The 22,361-nt window shown below is 40.5% G+C and overlaps 1 protein-coding gene and 1 pseudogene across 17 annotated transcripts in view; one reads left to right on the top strand and one right to left on the bottom strand.

Annotated features, from left to right (window-relative positions):
* Positions 1-22,361, bottom strand: part of LOC101093537 (phosphodiesterase 4D interacting protein) — a 220,093-nt gene that overhangs the window by 196,109 nt on the left and 1,623 nt on the right. The window lies entirely within an intron of this gene.
* On the top strand, positions 17,392-18,116 carry LOC109503118 (annotated as a pseudogene).

The following is a 22,361-nucleotide window of genomic DNA, read 5'->3' as shown; positions in this document are numbered from 1 at the left end:
AGAACCAGGACTTTCTAGGCTCAAAAGTCAAACTGCCTGTCATTTCAATCTCTCTAGACAGCAAAAGCTTTCAAATTAAAAAGTAGTTTCAGGGCAAAAATCAAATCCAAAATATGACTGTTAGACTCGTGGTTCATACCTCAAAAGATTTAAGGTGGTGCCTCATATACCACTTCAATTTAACAAAAAGGCCGATAAGAATCTTGAGGGTGGGGGACCCTGGCTCAGTCGGCTGAGTGTCTGACTTCAGCTCAGGTCATGATCTCTTGGGGGTTCGTGAATTTGAGCCCTGTATCAGGCTTGCTGCTCTCAGCACAGAGCCTGCTTCAGACCCTCCGTCCCCTTGCTCTGTGTCCCTGTCTCCTCATGCTCTCTTTCAAAAATGAATAAACATAAAAAAAAAAAAAAGAATCTTGAGGGTGTGCCTCAAGCTTGTAAGAATTTTAAGGGCCCATTCTCCCACGGCAGCTTCGTAGGTAGCCCAAGGAAGAGAAGAGCTTGCTTTGGAATGAAATGTGGGTATAGCTTTTGTCTAGAGGAGTTGCTTATAATTAGCACAAAAGATGCACTCAAAGTTTTTAAGTGAATTGTACCAGCACAGCCTGAAAGGGATTAGGACAGTACATAATGAAAAGATGCCTTTGGACCCTCCAGCTGTCAAAGAGAGCAAGCAAGCTGAGAAAGTTACCCAACTGCAAAAAAGGACCATTTCTTACAGAAAAAGAAGAATGGTTCAAAGAATGGGAACCAAGAGCCCAGAGGGCAGACCAAGAGGTCTTCAGATCAACAGGAATGGAACTCAAGCAGCTATACACCCCAGGAACCTCATCTTCACCTGAACTTGATTTGTATGGTAAAATTTTGGACTTTTGAGCTGATACAGTAAATGTTATGCAATTTTGGGGGAATTTGGAAGGGAGGGACTTATGCGTGTGGCAACACTTGTGGCCAAAGGATGCAGGAATGTGGTGGAGTAAAGATGGCTGAAAATACTTTGCTACTTTTCCCGTTAAGAAATGGGGTCTAGGGGCACCTGGGTGGCTCAGTCAGTTGAGCCACCGACTTCGGCTCAGGTCATGATCTCACGGTTCATGAGTTTGAGCCCCACATCGGGCTCTCTGCTGTCAGCCTGTCAGCACAGAGCCTGCTTTGGATCTTCTGTCCCCCTCTCTCTGCCCCTCCCCTACTTGTGCTCTCCCAAAAATAAGTAAATATTTTTTAAAAAGAGGTGGGGTCTAATTCTCCTCCCCTTGAATCTGGGATGGTTTTCTTGCGCTCTCCCAAAAATAAGTAAATATTTTTTAAAAAGAGGTGGGGTCTAATTCTCCTCCCCTTGAATCTGGGATGGTTTTAGTGAATTGTTTGACCAATAGAATGTGGTGCTAGGTCATAAGTGCTGAGGTTGGGTAATAGGAGGTCTTGCAGCCTCTGCCTGAACCTCTTGTTATTCTAAGTTGCCGTAAACCAAGTCTGACTACCTTGGTGGAGCCACCATGTAGTGAGGCTCTGAGACCACATGTGAAACATCATCCAGCAGCCCCCAAGAAGGCATCGGGCATCAGGCATCAGGCATCACTCACATCCCACACCTGATGTCAGTGAAGTTGTTCTGGGACCTTCAGAGAGACCTGGTCAATGCCACATGGTACAGCTGAGACTTGTTCAAATTCCTGACCCACAAAATCAAAAGATCTAATAAAACGGCTGTTGTTTCAAGCCACAAAGTTTTGAAATACACCGCTATGCAGAAATAGATGACTGGAACAATGCCTTAAAATGTGCATAATAATCCTGATACATTATTCACTCATTCATTCAAAAATCACTGAGAACCACTGTGCGTCAAGCACTATTCTGCATACTAGGGGCATAGCAGTAAAACAAACAAACAAACAAGACCCTGTTTTCATGGAGTTTACAGTCTACTGGTATAGACAGACAATAAAGAAAGCAGTATCTCCAATATGCCAGATGCTGATAGGTGTGACGAGGAGAAACCAAGCTGTGTTAAGAGAGCAGCCCAGCAAGGCAACCTTCTTTTATAAATGAGGAAATGGCGCCTCAGAGAGACTGACAGGCAGGTAAGAAGCAGGTTCCCAGGTATAAGAAAATTGGAGCTTTCATGTGGTGAGAAACTGTCCAACTGAGTTCATAAATTCAGATCTGTTATCTGTATTGGGAGTGAAACAGAGCAACCTAAGTGGGCAGAACTGAAGCTTGGATGGATGTGCCTGGTTTCCCCGACCATGCAAATAACCTGGAGAGAAGAGGGTGTATGTATATGAATTGCAAGATCTGCCCTTCTGGAGTGGGGCAGGGGCCAGGGGATGTGTGAGTCTAGGACCATACATGGTCGGCAAAGCGGCAGCTGTGCCTCAGAGCAACAGAGATCAGTACTAGGAGCGGTTTATGAGAGCCTGGGAAACAACCCTTGGGATTAGCAGAAATACTTGTGTGGGGTCCGGGGGAATTTGTGAAAGACTCCATTTCCTAAAGGAACAGGTGGGAGTTCAGAGGTAGCTAATGTTCATGGGGCTTCATTTATTCCCACGAGCTGATAAAATTCAGGCAATTTGATTACTCTAGTTCGTTCAATTCAACATTAGTTCGACAAACATGTACTGAGCATATGCTAGGCATGGTGCTATGTTTTTAAAATCCAGTGAGGGAAATTAGTCAGGCATTCATCAAACAATAATACAGATCAGATTGTGTGAAGTGCTGCAATAATGGTACGAAGAGGAATTTAAAGGAGGGGGTGAAAGGGGCATGTGGTGGCTCGCTTGGTTAAGCGTCTGCCTCTTGATTTTGGCTCAGGTCACGATCTCACCATTTGTGGAATCAAGCCCCCTGTCAAGCCCTATGTCAAGCCCTGCCTTGGGCTCTGTGCTGACAGCACGGAGCCTGCTTGGGATTCTCTCTCCCCCTCTCTCTCTGCCCCTCAAAAATAAATAAATAAATAAACTTAAAAAAAAGATAAAGGAGGGGGTGATTAATTAAATTCAACTAGAGAAGGTTTCATAAGGAAGGTAGCATCTGAGTAGAGTCCTGAAGGATGATAGTCACACAGAACTTTGTCATGTATTAGGACTGGAAAATATAGTGCTTTTATTTAAAAATTTCAATTTTCCCTGGTAGAAGGAAAAATGTTCCCAATCTTCTCTGAATGACTATTTAGAGTCCCATTCATCTGGAAGAGCCTCATAGCATTGCCAGTGTCACTGACGGGCATTACAACAGAGTAGTTTTGATTACTGGCTCTAGAATCAGACAGATTTAAAAATCTCCCCTCCCCCACCAATTTCCAGCCCTGTGATTTTGACAAGTTAAACTTTAGGAAGCTTTAGCTTCCTCATCCGTAAAATAAGGTTAAATATAATAACTACCTAATACGGTAGTTGTGAGACCAAGAGGAGATAATATATGAAAAGTGTTTAATTCATTGCTCAGCACATTTTAAGCATTCAATAAATCATAACTATTTTTTTTATTAATGTTTGCATACCAGGCAGGATTCCAACCCTGTATAGAAGTTGTGAATTTTAATTTCAGTACCGCTCCAAACTGCACTCTAGGGCTATGCTAGTGACCCAGATTTTCCATTTCCTAGCTCTGATTTATCATATGAGACCAAATTACTGGCAAAGAAGCTGAATAAACTGGTTTTCCTCACTTCCTGGCTGGGGTTTTAGGGGGGAGAAAACTGGGTATTTCCTCCATCTTGTTTTCCTCCTTTTGTCTCCCACCCTCCTCCCCCTTTCTTGAGGACTGTGTGTATGTGTGTGTGTGTATGTGTGTGTGTGTGTGTGTGTGTGTGTGTGTGTGTGTTTATTCAGACCCATCTCCTTCACTAACTAGCCCTGTCTGTCAGCTGTAACGAAAACCACAAGGAAAGAAATTATGACCAAGCCTTCAGACAGCTGGTGGTAATTTACTCATACAATCCCCCTCATTCTCTCAACACCCACTATTTATGTGTATCTGATGCTGGGGGAGGGGGAATCATGCAAGAAATGTGGTATGCAAATTTCTAGGAAGAGGGTTGGAACAGTGTGGAGAGACTTGTGTGAATTACATGGATAACTCTCCTTGCTTTGAACATAGATATTGGGTCTTAAAATTTAAAGGGACTGATGTGAGTGTTAATAAATAAATTTCTGGAACCAGAAACAACACTAGAATAAATTTACAAACAGTTTCCAAGGCATTCATGACAATTGCACCATTACTAAAGCTTGAGTCATTTTCCAGGAAATGGACAAGCACTTCCAGTCCAAGGCCAAGGAGCACGTATCAGGCAACCCAGACGGCTTTCAAGCCCCCTAGAGATAACAATGAAGCACAGCACCTGATCTGGTTTGGAGCTTGGGTTACATTCTGAATTAGAAAACATATTACTTAGAAGAAGGCAGCCATGGGGCGCCTGGGTGGCTCAGTTGGTTTAATCTCACAGTTTGTGAGTTTGAGCCCGGTGTCAGGCTCTATGCTGACAGCTGAGAACCTGGACCCTGCTTCAGATTCTGTGTCTCCCTCTCTCCCTGCGCCTCCCCCGCGTGTGCTCAGTCTCTCTCTCTTTCTCTCAAAAGTATAAATAAACATTAAGAGGGAAAAAGAAGACAGACATGCAGCTATGGTCTCTGCCTTTGTTTCCTGTATCATGCCACCTACTAGTCTGTCCTCAGACCGACCAAGATGGATTTCTCTGGATTTAAAATTCTGGCAGATACTGACAATCCCTGGTGTACTGTTTGCCCCATAGATTGGACCTAAGGATATATAGATATTATACATAAAGTTTTAAAAATCCAGTGTTCTGCTTCATAGATATATGTATATATTTTTATATATACATAGATGTACATATTTATTTAGAATGTAAATTTGTTTTTAAAACATTGCATTTTGAAAAAAATGTAAAAATTTTAAACATACCAAAAACCTGCAAAATAGTACACTGAAGTCCTATAAAATCCTTCAGTTGATTTACGAATCCCTGTTAACATTTTGTCACATTTGTTTTTGTCTCTCTCTCTACACCCCCTCCCCCACCCCACACACAATTATTGATGAACCATTTGAAAGTGAGATGCAGACTCTTCACTTCTATATTTCAGTGTCCATCTCCTAAGAGTAATTGAAATTATGAAATTATTGTCATTATGTGAAAGTATATATCATGTCTCCCAGACCTGCTTTTATCACTGTTAAACAAAATCTGAAGTATTTTCATTGAATTACTCAACTAATATCAGGAGGTATCTGCGGTAGATCTTTGGCTCAAATCTGCACAACTAATGAGGCTTATCAAATTAATCACCCCAGGACAAAGGTAAATATACAACAAAGATAAATTCACTCTTCTACACTTAGAATTACTGGAAGCCAATTTCTTGTCAGTTTAGAACAGCTGTTTTGTCCTGTCTTCCAGCTGGCAAGGATTCATACATTTTGACATAGAGCCTCAGAAAGCCTCACACAATCAAGAAAAAATTTTAATGAGAAAAATTCCTCATGCATATATTCACTTTTGTCTTAATTTCTATTTTAGCATAGAAGAAGCCAAAATGCTGAGCTGTGGAGTTCAATATCAAACATCTGGCAATCCTAGACAAAAAATTAGCATACTGCAACAGTCTTTCACCCTTGTAAAGTTCAAGGGAGTATAGACGCTGTAAGAGTTAACAAGCCCATTCTAGATCACAACAGTTCAGGAAAATAAAAAACACGCTCAACATTAACCACTATGATTCATTTCACCTAAAAGATTCAGTAATCAAGATATCAAATGATATCTTAGCGCAATATTTCCAAAAAACAAAATTAGTGCAGAAAAATCCATGGTGAACAAAATATCAAAATTTTATTTTATTTATTATTTTCTTAAAGTTTATTTATTTTTGAGAGAGACAGAGTGTGAATGGGGGAGGGGCAGAGAGAGAGGGAGACACAATCTGAAGCAGGCTCCAGGCTCCGAGCTGTCAGCACAGAGTCCAACGCGGGGCTCGAACTCACGAACTGTGAGATCATGACCTGAGCCAAAGTCGGACGCTTAACCGACTGAGCCACCCAGGCACCCCAAAATACCAAAATTTTAAACAAAGGCAGGATCTGCCCCTGCGTTTGCAAGATCTTGAGAGTGAATGCCTTACTTGCCCTCTGGTTAGGGCCCTGGTTTTTCATCCCAGATGATGTGACAAAAGCCCAACCTTTCGATGCCTCTTCACTGGTAATCTCAAGTGCTAGGTTCTGCTGACCTTGTTGGCAGCAGTGCTCTGTGCACCATGAACTGCCAGACATCAGGTAGCTCCAGTACAACACCACAAGGCAAAAGTGACTATCCAGCCTCCTTCCCTAACAGTTAAGTCTCAAGGGCAAGTTCCTGTGATTTACAAGGCATTAGGGAGATGGCGGAACAGGGTAGGAAAGGGAGATAAAGAGGGTGCAAAGAACCATTTATCTTATGAATTGCTGCTAATGCAGTTTAACTAGAATGTAAATTGTCAAGAATCTGCCCTTTTAAGAAAACCCTGAGCCCCATTCTCAGTTTGAGGCACCTACCCACTCAACTCAAAAATGAAGTCTGCTTCACCTGGAGTCTTCCTGTCACATGGACTATAGATGGTTCTGGAAATCAAAGTAGCCATGCTACATCCTCCACGCAGGTTCCACTGAGTTCAAGCTGCTTAGGAAACTTCACCAGACTGGGGCCTCTCCTTTGGCAAGAGATGCCCATCCCCAAGATGGAACCCTAACCTGATCTTGTGCCAGTGCAAACAAACCACCTAGAGGTGCCCCCTGCTGGCAGGACCTATGTTACAGAACCAGGCTCACAGACTGTAGCTTGGCCCTTCGATGGATCATCAATGTTCCAGGTGCTCAGTCACTGACACTACCCCATAGGGTCTTACACCTGACCTGCGTCACTCATGTGTGCTACTTACCAGTCTGTCTGCAGGTACCAGGCATTTGCATATCCCTTTAGGTGACTTGCCTGGCTCCTAGGGACACCCTAGGCCTACCTATATCTGCCTCACAGGGACAGCCTGCCTCTCTAATCTTGGGTCCTTTGTGCCACTTTTTTTTTTAACCTACCCTCGGGACAGGAAATGGGAATCACAGCTCAGAACCTCATCCTGAAGAGGTGAACTGTTTGCCAGGCTCTTGACAGTCCCTTCACCTCGGGCCAGACTCCGCTTCCTGTTTCCTTTTATTGAAGTAGAACGCAGGGCCCAGTCCGATTGAAAGCAGGGCCCCAGTTGTCTCGCTCAGTTTCCGACACCTTTATTTTCAGGAATTGCGCCTTCTTTCCAGTCTTCCTTGACCAATTTCTGCCTGGGAGACTAGGACAGACCAAATCCTGAGGAGATGGGGTAAAGGGAAGAGAAGTCCTGGGGGCCAGCTTAGACAGAAGGGAGGTAAGATACATGAAAGTCTTAAAATTCACAAAAAGCTTTTAAGGTTTCACTGAAACAAGGAAAAGAGAAAAAAGTTGCAGCCATTGAAGAGCTAAAGTTGAAGGCTGAGAAAAAGCCATCCCTGTGTCAAACTAGAAGAGTAAATAGAGGGTATAAAATTTTGAATCAAAGTTCAGCATCACCATTGAGCCAAATCCATCATTTGGCTTCAGCTTTAGAAAACCCAATAGCTGGATGCTGACTCCATATTGTTTCTTACAACTCTGACCTTGTGTTTGTGTGGGCACCGTCACATCTAATCAGCATGACAAGCCAGTGATACAAATAGAGTGTGCCCCTTAGATTTTTGTTAATATCTGAACATTCACTCTCAAATACAGGCAAGTTTTCTAGATATAATTTGGAGCGAAAATCTCCTTATATGTTTTACGTGTTGAAATTCTGTTAATCCTTCAGAGTATAAAAGTTTAATTATTACTTCAAGAGTGAAATGATGCAATACTGAAAAATAATTATGAAAGCTATTTGTTTAAAAATCAACAGTTATTCTTATTAGTAACATAAGTAGTTTTATTAATAATGTAAGTAATGTTATTAATAGTTATTTTAATGGCATATATGCCCCCAGTTTCTGGCTCTACCAAGCCCTGGCCAGTATGAGGGCAGCTCTGTTAATTTATATTAGAAACATACTCTCATTTGGTGGCAAGTGCTGTTACATGGTACTATGTCAGAAAGACAATGGATACAGCAACTAGGATCTTTTCTCGGGCCAGCTTTAGTAAATGAATAGTGGTTAGGAACCGTCACTGGAAACCCTATATACAAGGTGGTCTCCCAGTAGGTTATCGAAGGCAGAGATTTCCAACCAGTGTACCTCTTGTGCTGCAAACAGGCTACATTGTCCAGAAATTGATCCCTCAACCCTTAAGGCATCCAGGAAGATAGCTAGAGCCAGCCACTGCCAGCAATGTCTTCCAGGATGCTTGCTGACTGAGCAAGTAGAGGCCATATTGTTCTATGGATACAGATGGAAATAGCTTGACATGGTCTTTGGCCTCAGCTCTGGTTCCACTCCTCCTTGCTTTTTGTGCTTGGTTTATGTATTAGCCTCATTCCAAAAGGAAGGAAAGGAATAAATTCTGGTGCTCCTCTAATTTCCAGGAGTTTCTGTAATGGATGCAAACTGTGGTAGGTGGTGTCTAAGATAGCCCTCAGTGATCCTTGGTAATCACACTCTTGGTATTGGAAAGAGACTTACTTGGAAAGTCTTGATATTGGAAAGGGATTGGCTCATGCAATTGTGGAGGCTGAGAAGTCCTAGTATCTGCTGTATAGGAGGTGGAGACCCAGGAAAGCTGATGTTGTAGTTCTCAGGACCAGAGGACCCATGGAATAAATCTCAGTCTGAGGTTAGAAGACGGATGTCCCAGCTCATGCACTCAGGCAGGGGGAGCAAATTCTCCCTTCCTCTTTGTGTTCTATTTAGGCGCTCAATGGATTTGATGGCGCCCAACTACACAGGGGAAGGCAATCTGCTTTACTCCATCTGCCAATTCCAACTGCTAATCTCATCTGGAAACATCTTTATAGACTCACACAGAAGTAATGTTTAGCCAAATAGCTGGGTATCCTGTGATCCAGTCAAGTTGACACACACAATTTACCATCACAGCCACTAAGTTTTGGGGTAATTGGCTATGCAGCAATAGGCAACTGATACACAGACTCCTAAACTTCCCCCCAATCCAAGGTAATGTAGAGTTAGAGACCCAGGCCTCCCATTCACAAAGAAGCTATTATTCTCTTTTCAGGAAATGAAGACACTGAAGTTGGAGCACTTATTTAAGGCTGCACAATAGGACCTGGATTTATGATCAACATTATGGGGGGGGGGCAATAAATAGCGCTTTTGTAAGACCATCCTGTAAAATAGGTTGCCTAAGCATTCTGTCTCCAGAATGTGCTTTTAATTACTACCAAGAACATTTCTTTTCTTTTGGAAGGTATGCACAATCCATGAAAATCTTTCTTGTTAAGATAATAAAGCTGCACGTTTTAGTTGCAATATTTCGTTGGAGATTCTAAAGTCAAGATTTACACAGCAATGAGGCAAAAATATGTTATAGATTTGATTATTATGGAGATGAGAAGGATGCTAAAATATGGTATTGTTTCTCTTTGTACACTAAGGTCACTTGTTCATGTTAACATTTTTTATTGGTTCCCCTTTCTCTGAGCTAGTGTTGTATGGTCGAATGTAAGTGTGCATTGAGCACACACACAGTGGACAAAATCCCCCATTCTGTGAATTTTTCATGTGCCTATTGTTCTGGGCAGTGAGCCCAGCTTGCTTTAAGTCTGTGTTATTTGAATAGTGTCCCAGATTCTCCTTTGAAATGTACAATTCACCCATTTTTATTAACCTGAATATGGAACCATCTGATGGTTTTTTGATAGATTTTTCAGTCACGTCCAGGTAAACGTCTTTTTGTTTTAAATAAGTCATTCATTTCTCTGTGCTTTCAGGACTTATGCCGTACGAATTAGAAAGCAAATCCTCACAAGGTTAAATTTTAATAATGGAGTTTATTATTTTAAAACAAGTGGCATTTTACACTTGTTATGCCAATTTTGAGACCAGACCATTTTTGTTAAAGCTCTATCAAAGGATTTTTGTTATTGCTTTGATTTTTTTAAGTTAATTTATGTTGAGAGAGATAGCATGAGCAGGGCAGGGGCAGAGAGAGAGGGAGACAGAGAATCCCAAGCAGGCTCCACACCCTGTGCTGAGCCCTACGCGGGTCTCGATCTCACAACCATGGGATCATGACCTGAGCAGAAATCAAGAATTAGACACAACCAAGTGGGCTACCCAGCCGCCCCTGTTTTGATTTTTTAAATTTTATTTATTTGAATGTTTATTTATTTATTTATTTATTTTTAACGTTTATTTATTTTTGAGACAGAGACAAAGCATGAACGGGGGAGGGTCAGGGAGAGGGAGACACAGAATCTGAAACAGGCTCCAGGCTCTGAGCTGTCAGCACAGAGCCTGACGCGGGGCTCGAACTCACGGACCGCGAGATCATGACCTGAGCCGAAGTCGGCCGCTTAACCGACTGAGCCACCCAGGCGCCCCAATGTTTATTTATTTTTGAGAGAGAGAGAGAGAGAGAGAGAGAGAGCGAGCCTGAGTGGGGGAGGGGCAGAGAGAGAGGGAGACTTGGAAGTAGGCTCCAGGCTCCAAGCTGTCAGCACAGAGCCTGATGCAGGGCAAACCCATGAATTGTGAGATCATGATCTGAGCTGAAGTCAGATGCTTAACCCACTGAGCCACTCAGGTGCCCCGATTTGTTTTTTAAGGAAGAGAAAATCTAGGGTCACTGAAAAGAAACATTTTAAAAGCAAGCTGAACAAAAGTAATTACTCGCATGCACATGAAATACAGTTAGCACCTGCCAATTAAGCCCCACTTGTACCATTTCATAACTGTGTTATCGTGTCACATTATTTAACCTTTCTATAAAAATGGGGATAATAATACCTTTCTCAAAGAATTGTAGTGAGGATTAAATGAGATTGTGTGTGTAAATTGCTTAAACTGTGGCTTGGCATGTAGCAAGTGCCCCCTAATAATTGTTAATAACGCACGTTACACATGCAGTAACGATCACAATGACAATGATACTGCGGTTGCCATGCATGTCAGTGATCAGGATCTAAACTGCAGAATTCTGTTTGGAACTCCTGTGGGATCTAGTACAAACCCCCTTTATTTGTGAGGCTCTCCATCTGGTTATCATCTGCAACTCTCTGTTAAGATACTTGTTGATAGTACCCAGAGTCCTCCCTGTTGGAGAGGTGATGTCTTACATCACCTGACCACCACCACCCTCATCATGAGTGGGGAGAAAACTTCAGCCCGGTGTTTCAAATGCAGCTTAGTACAGTGAAGTCCTGTTTCTCCATCTCAGTTATTTTCTCTTCTGATTTCATTTTCAGCATCTGCAAGGCAGTGAGTTGTCTGCCAGCAGGCCCTACGCTCTGAGGCCCACATGCATTAGCACAGAGGCTGCGTCTTTTAGGAGGCCCCTGAAGAATCCCGTTTGAGTCCAGTGCCTATCCCTGAACTAATTCCTGAGGCTGTGGGGGAAAACTAATCTTCTTTTTTTCCATTAATAGGAAAAAAAATCTTTAGTTTAAATAGACTTCATTTTCTTAGAGCCGTTTTGGGTTTAAGTTATTCTTTTTAAAAAGGTCTGTGATGTTTCCTTTTTAAACTTCATTCCCCTCATCCAATACCCCATTGATTCTGTTGGCTCTGCCCCCCAAAATATATTTGGAATCTGTTCGCTTCTTACCAGCCTGACCACTATATGGTCACCCTATATGAATCAGCCTATCTCACACCTGGTCTACTTACTGCAACAGTCTTCAAAGCAGCTTCCTCTGCTTCCACTCTTGGCCTCTCAAAGTGTATTCTACAAAAGCACAGTGATATTTTTAACTATTTTTCCGGATCATATCATGGTTCTGCTTCAAACCCTGCCTTCGTTTCCCAATGTCCTTAGAATAAAATCAACTTCTGGGGCACCCGGGGCGCTCAGTTAAGCGTCTGACTCTTGACTTCAGCTCAGGTCATGATCTTCCGGTTCCAGAGACCAACCCCACGTCAGGCTCTTTCTCTCCCTGTGTCTCTGCCCCTTCCCTGCTCACGCTTGCTCTCTGTCTGTCTGTCTCTCTCAAAATAAATCAATAAACCTAAAAAATGTTTAAAATTAAAGTTTAGGTATAATTTATATTAGCTAGAGATAAAAATCACAGGCTAACACACATAAGAATCTTTTCTTTAATGCATCTAAGGTTCTTATAGCACAAAAAAAAGTACAGAGAATTTTTTAAATACAGAGAACTTTCAAATTCTGAAGTGCAATAAAGCTCTTTCGGGTATCCTTCAAAGTTAAAAGACTCTCTTTCAGATTAATGAAAAGATTAGGATTTATAAATCACAACAGGCACTGGAAATATGGTCCATGGTACCTGCATTAGGTTAGGGATAAATGGAGTCTCCACATTTTAGGGAAGGGGACGAAGAGGCACTTTAAGCTCATGTCCATAGCAGTTGTAATGATGTTGATTCAATTTAGAAAGGCATTATTATCTCATTGCTATCTTCTCAAGGCTTAGTCCTCAAACTGTTCATACCGCTACTTCTCTTCTTTATACCACCAGGAGCAAACCTCTGGGAAGAATGGTAATACAGACTGAAATCTAAAACTGTGGGTGGTGCTCTAATTGTTTGCCATGATATACAATGTATAAAAAGGAGATTGGCTAATCTAGAAACGAAATAACTCTGCCTCTAGCACAGTATCAGGATGTGCTTATCAAAAAACTTTTTGTGGGGGCGCCTGGGTGGCTCAGTCGGTTGAGCATCCGACTCAGGTAATGATCTCACCGTCAGTGGGGTCGAGCCCCGCGTCGGGTCTGTGCTGACAGCTCAGAGTCTGGAGCCTGATTCAGATTCTGTGTCTACTTCTCTCTCCGTCCTTTCCTGGCCTTCTCTCTCTCTCTCTCTCTCTCTCTCTCTCTCTCTCTCTCAGAAATAAATAAATAAACATTTAAAAATAATAGGGGCGCCTGGGTGGTGCAGTCGGTTAAGCGTCCGACTTCAGCCAGGTCACGATCTCGCGGTCCGGGAGTTCGAGCCCCGCGTCGGGCTCTGGGCTGATGGCTCAGAGCCTGGAGCCTGTTTCCGATTCTGTGTCTCCCTCTCTCTCTGCCCCTCCCCCGTTCATGCTCTGTCTCTCTCTGTCCCAAAAATAAATAAACGTTGAAAAAAAAATTTAAAAAAAAAATAATAGTAAAATAAAATAAATTTTAAAATTAAAAAATAAATAAAATTTTTGTGGTATAGAAATGCCCAAAACCAATTACTTAGACTCTTTTGGATATATTTTACTTTCAAAATGAAAATATAATAGGCTAACAAACAAAAATTAAATTCTATTTGACCTGTAAAAAATAATTAATATATATATTTTTAATTTTTTTAATCTTTATTTATTTTTGAGAGAGAAAGACGGAATGTGAGCAGGGGAGGGGCAGAGAGAGAGGGAGACACAGAATCTGAAGCAGGCTCCGGGCTCTGAGCTGTCAGCACAGAGCCCGACGTGGGGCTCGACCCCACTGACTGTGAGATCATTACCTGAGTCGGATGCTCAACTGACTGAGCCACCCAGGCACCCCAAAATAATTAATATTTTAATGTTTTTATAAAAACAATTCCTTTCAGATGTTTCAGTTAACGTTTGAGTGACATAAAAAATATTTCAGCATTCTGTAATACCAATATTTTGCACAACTTAAGATAAAACCATTGAGTTTAGCATTTTAAAGAAAAAAAAAACAAAATAAAAAAGGAGAATGGTAACTCACGGAGAAGCTATGTAGCTAATAAAGCTTTGTTTTAGAATCTTCTATTTTTAATATTTATTTGTTTATTTATTTATTTACTTTAAATTTTATTTTAGAGAGACAGAGAGAGTGCATGAGTGGGGCATAGGGGCAGAGGGAGAGAGAGAGATCCCACAACCTGGGATCATGACCTGAGTCCAAATCAAGAGTTGGACGCTCAACTGACTGAGCCACTCAGGCACCCCTGGAATCTTTTTTAAAAATACAGAAAGCAAAGAGAAATAACAAATTTGAAATTTGTATTAATAAATTTTAACATACCTCTCTCAATAATTGATAAAAAATTAGCTACAGAGTCAATAATGATATGTAAAATTTGAACAACATAATGAACCAACTTGATCTAAACGATCTTTCTAAAACACACCACTCAACAACAGCAGGATACATGTTTTTCCAGTGCACAAGGAACATTTACGAAGACATATCATAATCTGGGCCATAAAACAATTCTCAGCAACTGTAAAAGAACTCAAATCATACAAGATGTGCTCTCTGACCACAAATGAATTACGTCAGAAATCAGTAGCAGAAAGAAGTCTGAAATATTTTCAAATGTCTTGAAACTAAACACACACTTCTTTTTTTTAAATGAAATTTATTGTCAAATTGGTTTCCATACAACAAGACACACACTTCTATATAACGCACAGGGCAAAGAAGAAACCAAAAGTGAAAAGAGAAAGTATTTTAAACTGAATGAAAATGAATTCAGGAGATATATAAATTTGTGGCATAGAGCTAATGCAGTACTTAGAATGAAATTTACAGAACCAAAGAAGTTGAAGTAGAAAAGAAAGGTCTTATATCAATGATCTAGCCATCCACTTTAAGAAACTGGAAAAGGAAGAGCAAATGAAATTCAAAGTAAGCAGAAGAAAGGAAATAATAAGGACCAGGGGTAAAGCACATAAACTCAAAACACTAAAAACAATAGAGAAATTAAGGGAAGCCAAAGCTGGTTTTCTGAAAAGGTAAATAAAACTGATAAACTTCAGATCAAGTTTATCGAAACAAAAAGAGAAGACACAAATAACCAATATGCAGAATGAGAAAGGTGACATCAGTGCAGACTCTACAAATATTAAAGGACTAATAAGAAAATTATGTTTCAATCTGCAAAATTTTTAAATTTATGGCAATAAGTTTGACGACTTAGAAAAAATGAACAAATTTCTTGGAAGACACAAATTAACAAAACTCTCCCCAGAAGAAACAGATAAGCTAAATAGACCTATATTTATTAAGGAAATTATATTTGTAATTAAAAACCTTCCCAGAAGGAAAATCTAGGCTTAAAAGTCTTTACTAGTGAATACTATCAAACATTTAAGGAAGCAATAATGCAATTTCTACCCAAACTCTCCCCCAATATTGAAGAGGTGGGAATTCCAACTCTTTTTTCTTTTAAGTTTATTTATTTATTCTGAGACAGAGAGTGTGCAGGCAAGTGGGCAGGGGCAGAGAGAAGGAGAGACAGAATCCCAAGCAGACTTCGCACCATTAATGCAGAGCCTGATGTGGGGCTTGAACCCAGAACTGTGAGACCATAACCTGAACCAAGACCAAGAGTTGGACACTCAACCAACCGACTGTGCCACCCAGGTACCCTCAACTAATTTTTTGAGGCCAATATTGTCCTTATACAAAATCCAAACAAAGTTATTGTAAATAGAGAATACAAACCAATATCCCCCATGAACACAGATGCAAAAATTCTTAATTTTTTTAAATGTTTACTTATTTTTGAGAGAGAGAGAGAGAGAGAGAGAGAGCAAGCAATCATGAGTGGGGTAGAGGCAGAGAGACAGAGGGAGAGAGAGAATCCCAAGTAGGCTCTGCACCATCAGCACGGAGACTGATGCAGGGCTCGAACCCACGAACGGTGAGATTGTGACCTGAGTTGAAACCAAGAGTTGGATGCTTAACCCACTGAGCCAACCAGGTGCCCCAAAAATTCTTAACAAAACTTTAGCAGATCTAATCCAACAATATATAGGAAGTATAGTAAATCATAACTAAGTGGGATTTATCCCAGGCACCCAACATTGATGTTAATTTTTTTTTTTTTTAATTTTAGAGAGAGAGAGAAAGAGAGGGAGGGAGGGGCAGAGGGAGAGAAAGAAAATCTCAAGCAGGCTCCATGCTCAGCACAGAGCCAGACCTGGGGCTCAATACCATGACCCTGGGATCATGACCTGAACCAAAATCAAGAGTTGGACGCCCAATCAACTGAGGCATCCAGATGCCCCAATTTTAACATTCTTATATCAATCATTGCAATTCACCAGATTAACAGAATGTAGAAGGAAAAAAATGATACAATAATCTCAACAGATGTAAAATTAGGCATCCATTGCTAATGAAAATCCTCAGAAAACTATGACTAGAAGGGAACTTTTTCAATGTGATAAAAGGCACCTATGGAAAATCTGCAGGTAATATCACACATAATGGTGAAAAACTGAATGCCTTCCTCCTAAGATCAGGAACAAGGCAGAGATGTTTGCTCTCACTATTTCAATTTAACTTTGTACTGGAGGCTCTAGCTAGTGCATTAAGGCAAAGACAAACAACAGACAGACAGACAGACAGATAGACATAGAGATTGGAAAGAGGATTAAAATATCATCTCTCTTTCTTGGGGGGATGACATCATCATGTAGAAATCCTATCAAATCTATAAAAAAAATCTCTTAGAACTAAACTGTGAATTTAGCAAAGCTACAGGATACAAAATCAATAGGGAAAAATCAATATAAACTAGCAATAAACAATCAGAAATTGAAAATTTTAAGATATTATCAACTATAAGAGAATCAACAATATGAAGAATCTAGGCATATGTGTCTCTAAGATACGTGACTAGGATACACTAAAAACAAAACACTGATGAGAGAAATTAAAGACATTATTATTATTATTATTATTATTATTATCGGATTGGATAATTCTTCATTGTAGGGACTGTTCTGTGCTTTGTAGAATGTTTACCAGCATTCCTGACCTTCATCTACTAGATGCCCGAATCACCCTTGCCCTGAGGTATGATAAACAAAAATGTGTCCAAATACACACACACATCCCCAAAAAATCCCACAAAAATGTGTCTAGATACTGTTATATCTGTTACCCCCAACTGAGAACCACTCATCAAAATAAATGGAGATATGCACCATGTTTATGGACTGGGAGACTCAATATTTTTGAAATATTGATCCTCTCCAAATCAATCTATAGGGTCAATGTGATCCCAGTTGAATCACCAGCAGGCTTTTTGTCTACACTGACAAGTGGATTCTAAAATGTGTATGAGAATACAAAGGACCTAGAATAGCCAGAATGATTTTGAAAAAGAAGGACAAAGTTGGAGGACTTTCACTACAAGATTTTAAAACTTATAAAGAGCTGCTGTGATCAAGACAGCATGGAGTGGGCTGAGGTATCCGTAGGAGCAGCTGGGCGGCGGGAGGAGCTGACAATTAAGCTGATCAAGATGACAACCTCCCCAAAGCACAGAGTCTGTGGCAGAGCCCATGGGGGAAGAGCCAACAGGGAGTCTAGCCAGGATCAGTGGAGTTCTGGACAAGGAGCTGGAGGAAGGGGGCTTTGACAAGGCCTACGTGGTGTCCTTGGCCAGTTTCTGGTGCCGAAGAGATCCGAAGATCTCTTCGGGAATGGCTCAAGGACACACACGGTGCCAATGCCCCGCAATCCTGGGACTGCTTCGGGTGCCTCCCAGAGTGGTGTGACACCTTTCTGTGAGGCTCTCTAGGGAGCCCCAATCTCTAGTCCCAGCACTGGGTCTCCAGAGTTTGCAGCCATGTGGGGACCCCCCCACCCCGTCCTCTACGAAGGAAGATATTGCTGTTGTCATACTCACCTGTGATATACTTCAAGATCTTTGGGGAGTTCGCTCCCCTCCCCATTTCAGCTTTTTTGGAATTCGGACTCTTACATGCATCTCCCTTCTTCTTCCCCTGCCAGTTTCATGTAGACAATTATCAGCTTGTCTGAGTGGATTCCCAGCCTTTCCCTCACCCCCACTTCTGTCTCTAGTCTGTTTTATGCTATGTGGCTCCTTTTATGTCTTTGCAAAGTTTTTTATATCAATAAAGTTAGTGGACTTCAAAACAAATGGTATTGGTCTTAAAGTAGACAAATAGATGAATGGAACAGAATAGAAAATTCAGACATAGACCCACATATATTTGATCAATAGATTTCAATAAATTGCCAAGGAAATTAAATGGAGAAAGAACAGAGTTCTCAAGAAACAATGTTGGAATAAGTGGAAATCTATATGCAAAAAATGAACCTTGATCAATACCTTGTACCTCATACAAAAGTTAGCTTGAAATGAATCATAAACCAAGCATAAAATGTAAAACTATAAAATTTCTAGAAGAAAACATAGGAGAATATTTTTGTGATCTTGGGTTAAGCATTATTTTCTTAGAACATGAAAGGACAGTTTGATAGTTTGGGCATATTTGGCAAAATTTAAAGATCTGATTTGAAGAAATCTGGTCTTCAAAAGACACTTATTAACATAGAAAGACAAGATATAGATTGGGACAACATACTTACAAAGTACCTCTATAATAAAGACTTGTATTTCAGATACGTAGGAACTCCCAAATTTAATCACAAAAAAAGCAAACAACTCAATAAAAAAATGGGCAAAAGATTTCAATAGACACTTCACCAAAAATATACAGATGGTAATTAAGGACATAAAAAATGTTCAACGTCAGTAGTCACTAGGGCAATGCAAATCAAAACCATAAGATATCATTTCACACACACTAGAATGGCTATAATAAAAAAGACAATGATAAGTGTTGACAAGAATGTGGAGAAGTGGGAACCTTCATATATTGCTAGTGGGAAATAAAAAGGTGCAATCCCTTTGAGAAAGAGTTCGGTGGTATCTTAAAATGTTAAACATATGCCTACTACTCTACTACTTGAAATTTACCTAAGAAAATGAAGGCATAGGTCCGCAAAAAGATTTGTACATGAATGTTCACAGCAGTTTTGTTTGTAATAGCCAAAAAAATGGAAACAATAAAACAGCTGGTGTATAAATAAACAACCTGTGGCATATCCATACAAGGGAATACTACTCAGTAACAAAAGAAAACAAACTATTGCTACCCACAACGTCGTGGATAAAACTCAGAATAATTATGCTGAGTGAATGAAGCCCAGACAGAAACAAAGAGTACCTACTATATGATTCCATGTATATAAATTTCTAGAAAATGCGAACTAACAGAGCAACAGAAAGCAGATCAGTGGTTGATTGCCTGTGTGTTAGGGGGGCAAGAGACAGCAGGGAGGATTATAAAAGGGAAGAAGGAAACTTTTGGGGATGATAAGCATGTGATAATTTCACAGATACATGCATGTATCAAAACTTTTCCAATTGTACACTTTAAATCTGCCCAGTTTATTTAAAAAAATTTTTTTAACATTTATTTATTTTTGAGAGACAGAGAGAACAGAGCACAAGTGGGGAGGGGCAGAGAGAGAAGGAGGCACAGAATCCGAAGCAGGCTCTAGGCTCCGAGCTGTCAGCATAGAGCCCAATGCGGGGCTCGAACTCACAAGGCTCGAACTCACAAACCGTGAGATCGTGAGCTGAGCCAAAGTTGGACGCTTAACCGACTGAGCCACCCAGGCGCCCCAAATCTGCCCAGTTTATTTTATGTCAATTATATCTCAATACAGCAGTAACAAAATAATAATGACAAAAAGAGAGATGGCTAAAGAGACATAATGGTTGAAGTTTGATGTTAGAAAGTTAACCTTCTCTGACATCATTACCCCCGACAGTTGTCTGCTGGTTCCAGGTTATCCACCTAAACATGCAAACTGCTAGGGTTCAAAAATGCACCCAGAGGCAGCTGGCAACTCAGTTAACTCCTCTTCTTAAACAACTGTATACTTGAGAGAGGATCACTTCTGAAAAAAAAATTTTTTTAATGTTTTTATTTCTTTTTGAAGGAAAGAGAGAGACAGAGCAAGAGTGGGGGAGGAGCAGAGAGAGAGGGAGACATAGAATTTGAAGCAGGCTCCAGGCTCTAAGCTGTCAGCACAGAACCGATGTGGGGCTTGAACCCATGATCTGTGAGATCATGACCTGAGCCGAAGTGGGACGCTCGACCGACCAAGCTACCCAGGCGCCCCGAGAGAGGATCACTTTTGAATTAAATCCTCATTGAAAAGTTCTATCCAGGGTCTCACTTCAAGAAAGCATTTTCCCAGGGCCATACATCTGTTTTTATCCCTCTGCTAAAATTTGCTTCCCACCCAACCCTGGCTTCATTATTTTGTTAGGCCAGACAAAATTCACCTCCTATGTGTGTGTGAAGCCCTCTCTGGTCCTCTGGTTCTTAGCACCACATTCAGTAGCCATTAACCATCTGGCTCATAATGCCAGCATGTAGGTGCTGTAACAAAATGCCCTGATCCCACTTCCTTACCCCCATCATGAATTTCACCTAAAAGAAAGTAAGCTTGCATTTTGAAATGTAAAGTTTACAATTAAGACAAACCGGTTCAGAGAAAAGATGTGCCAGCACTTGGAACCACACAAGGACTCCCGAGCCAAACAGATTATTACCTAATTGAAAATATTAGTGGGTCAGAGATAGAAACAGAGAGGGAGTACATGAGAAGAGAGGTGCACACTCACCATCCGGGGAATAAAGAACCCATTTGTATCCTGTTACTCTGTTTAAAGCTATTAAAGTTTACAAAATCTGGAATCCACTGATTACTTTCCCTTGTTTTAAACTCAAGTTTCATAAACAATCTTTTGGTTATAATTTGTTTTCCAAATGTGGCAAGTATGCCAAGAGACCTTACTAGAGTAACAGAAGAGGGTCTAGTTCCCCGAGATGTTAGAATCCTCATTTTAATTTTTGAGAATAAATCCTCATAATAATTTGTCATTCTGGGTTTAGATAGCAGTCTTGTGGATTTGTTTAATATCAGCCTGAGAAACAGACTCGACAAGGTAAGACTAGATTCTTTTTTTTTTTTTAATTTTTAATGCTTATTTTTGAGAGAGAGAGAGAGAGAGAGTGGGGGAGGGGTAGAGAGAGAGGGAGACACAGAATCTGAAACAGGCTCCAGGCTCTGAGATGTCAGCACAGAGCCCAATGCAGGACTCGAACCCACGAACCGTGAGATCATGACCTAAGCCAAAGTCGACGCCCAACCGACTTAGCCACCCAGGTGCCCCAAGACCAGATTCTAACATATTTTCCAAGATAATGTCACCTTGTATGGCTTCTTAGGACACAGTCCATTTTCCCTGAAGAGATCCTTTTAATTCATTTATTTATTTATTTATTTATTTATTTATTTATTTATTTATTTATTTCTCATTTCCCCACTTCACCCTTCTGTTATAGCACTTACTCCATAACTGGTGTAGAACTATAGATTCTGAGCTACTTGAGGGCAGTTTTGCATCCAGTTTTGTCCTGGCCTCCACCATCGTTGCTCAATAAATAACAGAAGTAAATTGAATCTGGGTAATGTGCAGAGGTGTTTTCTTCCATTTTTAAAACTGATTTGATAGTCAGAAAATTAGATACCAAAAACGCCCCTTCTCAAGGACAAGTCTCTCATACTCATTAACCTCTAATACTGTAGATAAGACAGGTGTGTTTTCAAAAGTAAAGGGGCACCCTGCTGGCTCCATTGGTAGAGCATTTGACTTTTGATTGTGGAGTTGTGAGTTCAAGTCCCACGTTGGGGGTGAAGGCTCCTTAAAAAAGAATAAAAAATGAAAGTATACCACACAGGGGTGCTTGGGTGGCTCAGTTGGCTAAGCATCTGACTTTAGTTCAAGTCATGATCTCATGGTTCATGGGTTCGAGCCCTGCATCTGGCTCTGCAGTGACAGTGTGGAGCCTGCTTGGGATTCTCCCTCTCCCCCTCTCTCTCTGCCCCTCCCCTGCTCGTGTTCTCTCTTTCTCAAATAAATAACTAAACTTAAAAAAAAAAAATGCTGCTCATTCCTAGAGAATTTTTCAATGGGGGTCAGAGTAGCACCAACCTCAGTGAAGTTCCTGACACAGTTTCATTTGGGAATTCCTGAAATGTTAAAAAAAAAAAAAAAAACATTTCAAGGCTCCTCGTTATATCAACTAACATGAATACGGAGATCTGTCAGATGAATAGCCATTAAGGAAATAATTAAAGTGTGCTGTCTATTTAAACAATTAAACCACAATGTAGAGAACCAAATTCTAATTTGGTAACTTTTGTTACCAAAGACCGTAAAAAAAAAACAAATCACATCTTTATAATGAGTCATGATCCATTTTAAATTTTGCAATAGCATTGCTCTTTTGATGAAAAGCGTTCACCACAGTGTATGTATAAACAGTTAAAAAGACTTTAAATTATAGATATATGTTCAGATTAAAATTTTTTTGTTTCAAG

This window comes from Felis catus, chromosome C1 (genome assembly GCF_018350175.1).
Source record: "Felis catus isolate Fca126 chromosome C1, F.catus_Fca126_mat1.0, whole genome shotgun sequence".
NCBI classification, from domain to species: Eukaryota; Metazoa; Chordata; class Mammalia; order Carnivora; family Felidae; genus Felis; species Felis catus.
Note: the sequence above shows the minus strand (reverse complement) of the source record. Positions and strands in the feature narration are given on the sequence as shown.